Source organism: Nicotiana tabacum, chromosome 11 (assembly GCF_000715075.1).
Source record: "Nicotiana tabacum cultivar K326 chromosome 11, ASM71507v2, whole genome shotgun sequence".
NCBI classification, from domain to species: Eukaryota; Viridiplantae; Streptophyta; class Magnoliopsida; order Solanales; family Solanaceae; genus Nicotiana; species Nicotiana tabacum.
This window is the reverse complement of record NC_134090.1, coordinates 69,636,138-69,644,932: the sequence shown is the minus strand read 5'-3', so window position 1 is coordinate 69,644,932 and position 8,795 is coordinate 69,636,138. Positions and strand designations below refer to the sequence as shown.

The following is an 8,795-nucleotide window of genomic DNA, read 5'->3' as shown; positions in this document are numbered from 1 at the left end:
ACCTATAGGGACCGTCAATTCTCATGTCTGAGGTTGTTTACTCAAAACATTGACTCAAGTCAAACTTAACCATTAAAGGCTACTATTAAAGAAATAAGTGTTTCGATTTCAACCCGAACCCTTCCAAACCTTTTCACGACCCTAACCCCGAACCTGGTCGTGATGGCGCCTCTCATGAAGACAAGGCTAGCCAACTAAACCCAATTCACTTGTTAAAGCAGTTAAACAACATGAAAGCAATCTAAAACATGATTTAGAGATAATAAGTAGCGGAAATACAACCCGACACAGCCCTAACCGGGGTGTCACAAGTCATGAGCATTTATAAGTCATATACAATTCTGCTAAAATCATAACCTAGTACAAATGTCTGAAAAAAGAACAGGATCAATAAAGGAGTAGAGACACGGGGGTTGCGGACGTCAATAGCTACCTCGTAATCTCCGAACATCGCCTGAAGCTGGAGGAATTAGCACTCGGGAGCAGAACCAATAATGCCTGAATCTGCACACAGGGTGCAGGGAGTAAAGTGAGTACTCCAACTCAGTAAGTAACAAATGTAAATAATGACTGAGTAAGAAAACATGTAAGGCACACGACATTCTATATTGAAGCAAAAAAATCATTTAAAAGCAGTAAACCATTGAAAAATCAAGTAAAATCCTCTTCCAACAAGTGAACAAGTAATTGACATGTAATTAAGGTAAAGTAAACAAATAGAAGTTCCCCCCTCAGGCATAGTATCCGCCCCTCGGGCAACATCTCAGAACAATACCAGCCCATCTGGCTCAATCTCACATCACAATGGGTACCTGCGCTCACTGGGGGTGTGCAGACTCCTTGAGGGACCCCTTACGGCCCAAGCGTAATAACAAGCCATCTCGTGGCATCAAATCTAGGCCCTCGGCCTCATATCAATCAAGCCACCTTGTGGCGTACATATCTCAAGCCGTCGGCATATAATCAGTATCAGTGCTTCCTCACAACGTAGGCCCTCGGCCTTACTCAGTCAAAAATCATCACAAGCCTCTCAGGCAATGGTAAAACAGTGTTTCTCAGCCTAAACATTATTTAAAATATCATTTAAGTCTTAAAATTGAGTAAACATGGATGAGTAGTAAAACACTGAAATTAACATGACTGAGTTCAAGAAATAAGTCAAAGCATTGAGGAAATAATAATGAAAATCCCCGAAGGATTCAAATATTTGGCACGAAGCCCAAATATGGCATTCAGCCCAAATAATGATGATAGCAAGTAGTTTTCAGTCAAATGCGCGGTAAAATCATCAACCGGGACGGACCAAGTCACAATCCCCAATAGTGCACGACCCCACGCTCGTCATCAAGCGTGTGTCATACCTCAATATAGCATTATGATATGCAAATCTGGGGTTTCAAACTCTGAGAACATCATTTACAATCATTACTCACCTCGAATCGGCTAAATCTCTAGCTCGAGATCCCTTTGCCCCTCGAATTGGCCTCCACACACGTCGAATCTATCCAAACCCAGAACGGGGGCATCAAAATATGCTAAGGGAACGAAGCCCAAGCGAAAACAATCAATAATTGGCACAAATCCGAAAATTACCAAAACTTGACCCTCGGGCCCATGACTCGGAATTCAATAATTTTTGCATCAACGGAATCCTTATCCTCCCACAAGTGTATACATATCAAGAATACTAAAATTGGAGTCCAAATGACCCTTCAAATCCTCATTTAAAAGCCTCTTAAGCTCAAGCCCTAATCTCCCTTTTTAGCCCTTTAATTCCTTTAATTACAGCCTTAATCCATGAAATACTACCATAGAAATGTGTTTTAGGTCCAAAATCCTTACCTTAACGAAGTCTCCTTGATTTCTCTCTTCAAAATCGCCCAAAGCTCCCGAATCCGGGTTTAAAAATGGTGAAAACCTTCAAAAATTGTGAAGGAAGACTTATATACATTCTTCCCAAGGACACCCGCATCTGCAGTCCAAAACCCGCTTCTGCGGTGCCACATTTGCGCTTAAATCCTCCGCTTCTGCGGAAATCACTTATCCAACCTAAACTGCATTTGCGACCATATTTCCGCATCTGCGACATCGCAGATGCGGTCTCCTTACCGCTTCTGCGGTCTCAGCTCACCTGACCAATTTTCGCTTTTGCGGCCAACTCTCCGCTTATGTGGCGCCGCACCTGCGGTCCGCAATCCGCAGGTGCGAAAATACTAGAATCAGTTGTTGCAACAAAATTCCAACTTCTCCATTAACCATCCAAAATCACCCCGAGGCCCCCAGGACCTCAACCAAAAGCACAAACATAACCCAATACCTTATTCAAATTTGTTCCAATCATCAAAACACCTGAAACAACATCAAATCACCCAAAACACATCGGATTCAAGCCAAATTTTCTAAAATCTTCCAAATTCCACTTTCGATCAAAAACCTAACCAAACCACGTCTGAATGACCTGAAAATTTACACACACATCCCAAATGACCCAAAAAAGCTACTGCAACTCTCGGAATTCCATTCCAACCCCTATTTCAAAATCTCGCCTACCAACCGGAAATCGCCAAAATATCAACTTCGCCAATTCAAGCCTAATACTACTCCGAACCTCCAAAACTCATTCCGATCATGCTCCTAAGCCATAAATCACCTCCTGAAGCTAACCGAACCATCGGAACTCACATCCGAGCCCTCTAACAAATAAGTCAACATCCGGTTGACTTTTCCAACTTAAACTTCCTTAAAAAAGACTAAGTGTCTCATACCTTACCAAAATCATTTCGGACACGATCTGACCAGCCCGATACCACAAAACATGGATAACGAAGCATAAAGAAGCAAAAATGGGGGAAACAGAGTGGTAACTCTTGAGACGACTAGCTGGGTCGTCACATCCTCCCCAACTTAAACAAATGTTCGTCCTCGAACAAGTCAAGAAACATACCTGAAGCTTTAAACAGGTGAGGATATCTGCTCCGCATCTCCCGTTCGGTCTCCTAGGTAGGCTCCTCCATGAGCAGACCTCCCCCCTGCACTTCACTGAAGCTATATCCTTTGACCTCAACTTTCGAACCTGACGGCCCAAAATAGTTATTGGCTCCACATCATAGGTCAAATCATCATCCAACTGAACCGTGCTGAAATCCAAAACATGAGACGGATTCCCAATATACTTTTGAAGCATAGAAACATGAAATACCGGATGCACACTCGACAAGCTGGGTGGCAAAGCAAGCTCATAAGCCACCTCCCCAATTCTCCAAAGCACCTCAAAAGGCCCAATGAACCGCGGACTCAATTTCCCTTTCTTCCCAAATTTCATAACACCCTTCATGGGTGAAACCTTCAATAGAACCTTCTCGCCAACCATGTAGGACACATCTCGAACCTTCCTATTAGCATAACTCTTTTGCCTCGACTGCACTGTACGAAGCCTCTCCTAAATCAACTTCACATTCTCCAAAGCATCCTGCACCAAATCAGTCCCCAGTAGCCTAGCCTTACTGAGCTCGAACCAACCAACTAGAGATCTACACCACCTCCCATACAAAGCCTCATATGGAGCCATCTGAGTACTCGACTGGTAGTTGTCACACCTCCTTTTTACACACCCGATGGGGTATAGGGGAGTTTTTCCAATTAAAGCGACATTATTCGAAATGGGATTATTTATTTATCAGAGTCGCCACTTGGGATAGTTTATTTGGTGTCCCAAATCACCAGTTTATTTTAAATCCTAAATTGAGGAAATTTTGACTTTATTTAAAAGTCTGCGAAACTAGAAATTCTAGATAAGGAATTCTGTTAACCCGTGAGAAGGTGTTAGGCATTCCCGGGTTCCGTGGTTCGAGCACGGTCGCTTAAACTATTAATAATTGGCCTATTATTGTACACTTATAGTTTTGGAACACACCGCAAACCACGCTACCTGAAATGCACCCGCGATTCGCGACATGTTTATTTTAATTATTGTTCGAAGTTATGATCGGGTCACATGAAATGCACACCCGAATTGGGGATTACGTATCGTGACCATGGGAACCGTACCCATAGTCACGATGATTTATTTAATTGTGCCTAAAGCAAGCTACGGATATTTATAAATTGTGTTATCTCTAAATCAATGGTAGTGGGGCCTATTTTGTCCAATATATTATAGTATGTATTAATGGAAATCTCATCTACGTTCACTTGGTGTCACGGAACAAAGCTTCTTATTCTCATTATAAATTGACGCCAAATCCAATATGGTTCAACTTTTATAGTATTGGCAATTACACTTTAAACATGCCAAGAAAATTGCTAACACTACCATAACGCTACCATAGTATATAATTATGTTATAAAATTTAGATTGATATCTAAAACAAAGATTTAATTTTTTACAGCAGACCTAATGTGGTAACATAAATAATGAAATAAATAACTTACTGTAATAAGTTAAAATACTCTAATATAAGAAGGATTTAATTACTAACTACCTGACAATACATAGTAAACACGTTTCACATTATATCAGAGTAATCAACTTCTACAATAAATGGATGAGCAATAAGAAAGTGTGGGAGATGACCTGAATTGATTCAGAGACCACCCGTCAAAAGCTAATGACTTTTCTAAGGTCCCACGAAAATTCAGGACCGGCACCAGCGGTCAAGATCAGGAACCGACGACCACGAACAGAACCTGAATCGGCAACCGAAAAACTCGAAAACTCTCAATCCTACCGCAAAGCTCATAAGATGAATAATAATCACCGTTGAAGTACCATCAAAAAGGATGCAATGGTGTAGTCAATCAAGTTACCAAGTAAACTCCATGTAAAGAACAAAATATTTAACTTTACTGGATTTTTACGATGACAACTTCAATCAACAAAAGGGTCGTTTGGTAGCCCGTTCAATCAACAAAGGGGAATTATATGAAGAATGCTCAAGGTCTTGCAAAAGAAACTGAAATTTTGACTTAACCCATGAGAAATCCCTCAAGGCGAAATAGAGAGTAATCTTTGTGTTCTTATGTGTGTCCAAACATGCTCTCAATTTTCGAGAGAATCAGATCTTCGTTCTTGGGGTGGGCGGCGATTGAATTTTTGTCCAGAAAGGGGTCTGCCGTTCTTAGCCCTTTTTTTAGGAATTGGAATCTTAGGTAGGGTTTCTATAATTGGGTACCTTATATGGAGGGGGAAAGGGATGATGACCATTGGATTAGAAGGAAATAGATGGCTAGGATTAAATCTTGCACTTAAATGGGCTAATGGGTTGGGAAGAATGGGCTAAGGGTAATTGGGTTGGACCATATCTTTTGAGTTTGAACATAGGCTAAAAAGACCAAATAATACAATATATCTATAAAAATGTAAAAATCAATCTAAATTAAAATAAACTAATATAAAACTAAATACTACGAGGTGAAACTAATTTTTTTGTATTTTCAAAAGTATAATACTATAAATATAAATATACTAATTGACTTTAACCTAAAGAGAAAATATTTTTGTAATTTTTATTTTTTGTGATAAAATAAAGCAAAAATAGTCAAAATTAGTTGAAATAACTATATTAGGCCTAAACTAAATATTTACACGCTGAAATATATAAAATCTTGGGGAGGGTCAAAAATCACATGTCAGCTGTCACTCTTTGACTGGAAACGCGAAGAGTTTTTAGACAAAGAACGACGAGGTAGGTTTTTTGACCAGACCCTTATTTAGAGAGATCAAAAACTAAAAGAAAAGAAAATGTGATCGAGCCCTGGTATCTGAGCTGCCGACATATCCTTGGCTATAAAGGAATCAAGCCACGTGTAGTTCAGAAGTGAATGAGGTGATGGAGTGTAACGAGGTGGAGAGCCGAGTGACGTTCCGTTCCATCGAGGTTCCGATCTGCAATCCTATTATTACATCAAAATCAAAAATGAAAAAGACTAACTAAGTCTATCAGCTACGAGTTACAAAATTCATATCTATGAGTCTTCTGAAGCTTGATCTTGAGTATTGGTTGGTTCTTCATGCGGATTATGATCTGAATTTTGATGCTTGTTAGCTGCAGGTACTGGTTCATTCCTTTTTCAATTTCTCAGATCAAGGCGGGACATGCAAAGCTTGTGACTTTAATCACGTCTTGGATTCACTTCCGTCTTTCTTTCTTTTTTTGAATTGAGACTACTTTTATTGGCCATCTCGGATTGTTGACTCGCATTCTTGCCGCGAGCTTCTGCTACTTCTAACTTGGATTGAACTCAGAAATGACTTCCCTTGTTCTCCAGGTGGGCGCCTGATTGCTAAAACTTGAACTGACTTCCTTTGAAACTTGAACTGCTTTCCCTTGAAACTCGAACTGTTTTCCTTCGAAACTTGAACTGTCTTCCTTCGAAACTATTTTTCCTTGAAACTTGAACTGTCTTCCCGTGTTCTTCAGGTGGGCGCCTAATTGCTAAACTTGACCTGTCTTCCTTCGAAGCTTGAACCGTTTTCCCTTGTTCTCCAGGTGGGCGCCTGATTGCTGAACTTGACCTGTCCTCCTTTGAAACTGCTTTCCCTTGAAACTTGATTGTCTTCCTCTGAAACTTGAGCTAATTTCCCTTGTTCTAAAGGTGGGCACCTGATACCACAACAAAACAGACAAAACAAAATAAACTTTTCTGCCCTAGTTTGGTACCGGGAACATCTGTAAGTGTTAATCGAATCCTGTTATCCAAAAGAGTTCTGTAAAATTAAAAAGCTAAACCCATTATCTAGGAGGGTTCTTAAAAACTTTAAAATTAACTCTCATTATCTAGGAGGGTCCTGATTTCAAGACAACTAAAGATTGATAACTTAAGAAAACTAAAATTGACCCCTTATTTTTCTTTTTTTTTCAAATCCAGACTTCCCTTTTTTTTCAATCCAGGCTTCCCTTTTTTTTTAAATTATTATCCCAGGAGAAAATTCATCGGACTAGACTTTCTATTTTAAGAGAAAGATTCATCAGACTAAGATTTTGATCCTAGGAGAAAGTTCATCAGACTAGGTCTCTTTTCTACTTCTTTTGGTATCTTAGGAGAAAGATTCATCAGACTAAGATTTCTATCCTAGGAGAAAGTTCATCAGACTAGGTCTTCTATCTTAGAAAAAAAAATTCATCAGACTAAGATTGCGATCCTAGGAGAAAGTTCATCAAACTAGGTCTCTTTTTTTTGGTATCTTAGGAGAAAGATTCATCAGACTAAGATTTCTATCCTAGGAGAAAATTCATCAGACTAGGTTTCCTATCTTAGGAGAAAGATTCATCAGACTAAGATTTTGATCCTAGGAGAAAATTCATCAGACTACGTCCTTTTTTGTTATCTTAGGAGAAAGGTTCACCAGTCTAAGATTTGATCCTAGGAGAAAGTTCATCAGACTAGGTTTTCTATCTTAGGAGAAAGATTCATCAGACCAAGATTTCTATCCTAGGAGAAAGTTCATCTGACTAGGTCTTCTATCTTAGGAGAAAAATTCATCAGACTAAGATTTCTCTTGGAAGGAAAATCCATCAGACTAGGATGTATTGCCCTAGGAGGAAAAATGTGAAGAGCAATGGCAAGATTTTTATGCACATTAACAAGACAAATAAAGGTAAAAATTTGAGAAACTTCCCTTCGTCGGCTCTTCTCTTCTTTTCTTTGTCTTTTTTTTTATATATATTTTTCTTTTCTTTTTCTCTTTTTTTTTCCCTTCTTTCTTTTTTTTTGAACCACTTTCCTTGCACTGCTTTGTTCCTGTTTCACACAAAGAAAATTTTGTCAGTTTTGAAAGTGGTGGTCGGTTTGTGGCCTTGAGTCTTGGGCAGCTTGGATTTTGTTCGATCATCTTGAGTCGGTCTCAAGAGACTTTTGTTCTGCATCAACTCTGATTGTTTCACACCCATTACCATTTGTATTTGCAGCTCAAACAGCTTTATCCCAACTGGAGATCTTTGCTTAGGGAACCTTTCCTGATATCTTGAATGACTTCCTACTTTTTGAGTAATTTGTCTGTCAGAGAGAATCACAAGTTATCTTTGCTTGCTTTAACCGAATAGGCTGACAAGAGTCTTTTGGGGAGAAACCTTTGCATGAATTCTCCAAGGCATGTTGACAATAACAACTGAGTGTGCTAGCCAAATTTATTTTATGCAACTGAAAAGCTAGTAGCAGAATTTGAAATCTTTTCTTGTTTGTTTTGATAAGGACTAACTCAGAGTGAAGGACAAAATGATGCGAAGAAACAATATTAACAAGAGATGCCCTCATCAGGAAGGGCGGAAGGAAGAGTTTTTCTTTTACTTTTTTTTAGAAAGAAAGAAAAGGCTTTTTTTAATGAGGTAACTAGCTTTAATGATCATGACATGCATTTTGGACTTAACGGCCTAATCTAACAAACTGATCCAAATTTCCCTTTTCAACATTCTTATGATCTTTGGAGTCGGGCTTGTTCGTCCCAATTCTTTGCATCAACTTCATGTCTCACTTTCGGCTAGCGGTGCCCCGAGGGGTTTACACCAACAAATCTCTCTCATTTATTCATCGCTGCTTGCAGTCGTCTTACAGTGCCCGTGAAGATTTTTCACTAGTAAGAGTCTCTCATTTTCTTTTTTGTTTTTTTTTTTTTTTTTGCTTTCTTGAGGAACTTGACAGTACTCTATGTCGTGTGAAAACCATTGTTCATTGCATGCTTCTCTTGGCATTCTCGAAGGCATATCGGGAGGTCTTTATTTGGAAGGTTTTGGATAGTGTTGGAAAGAAGAGTCGGCATGAAGGCTCAAAGTAAACTCAAAATGAGGAGTTGTAGACTT

At 39.3% G+C, this 8,795-nt stretch overlaps 1 long non-coding RNA gene across 1 annotated transcript; it reads right to left on the bottom strand.

Moving 5' to 3' along the window:
* Positions 1–233: 233 nt before the first annotated feature.
* Positions 234–5,284, bottom strand: LOC142166528 (uncharacterized). Its single transcript, XR_012696936.1, has 2 exons — positions 4,574–5,284; positions 234–504 (listed from the first exon to the last, which is right to left on the bottom strand). It is a non-coding gene; the product is annotated as an uncharacterized LOC142166528 (long non-coding RNA).
* Between the last annotated feature and the right edge of the window lie 3,511 nt (positions 5,285–8,795).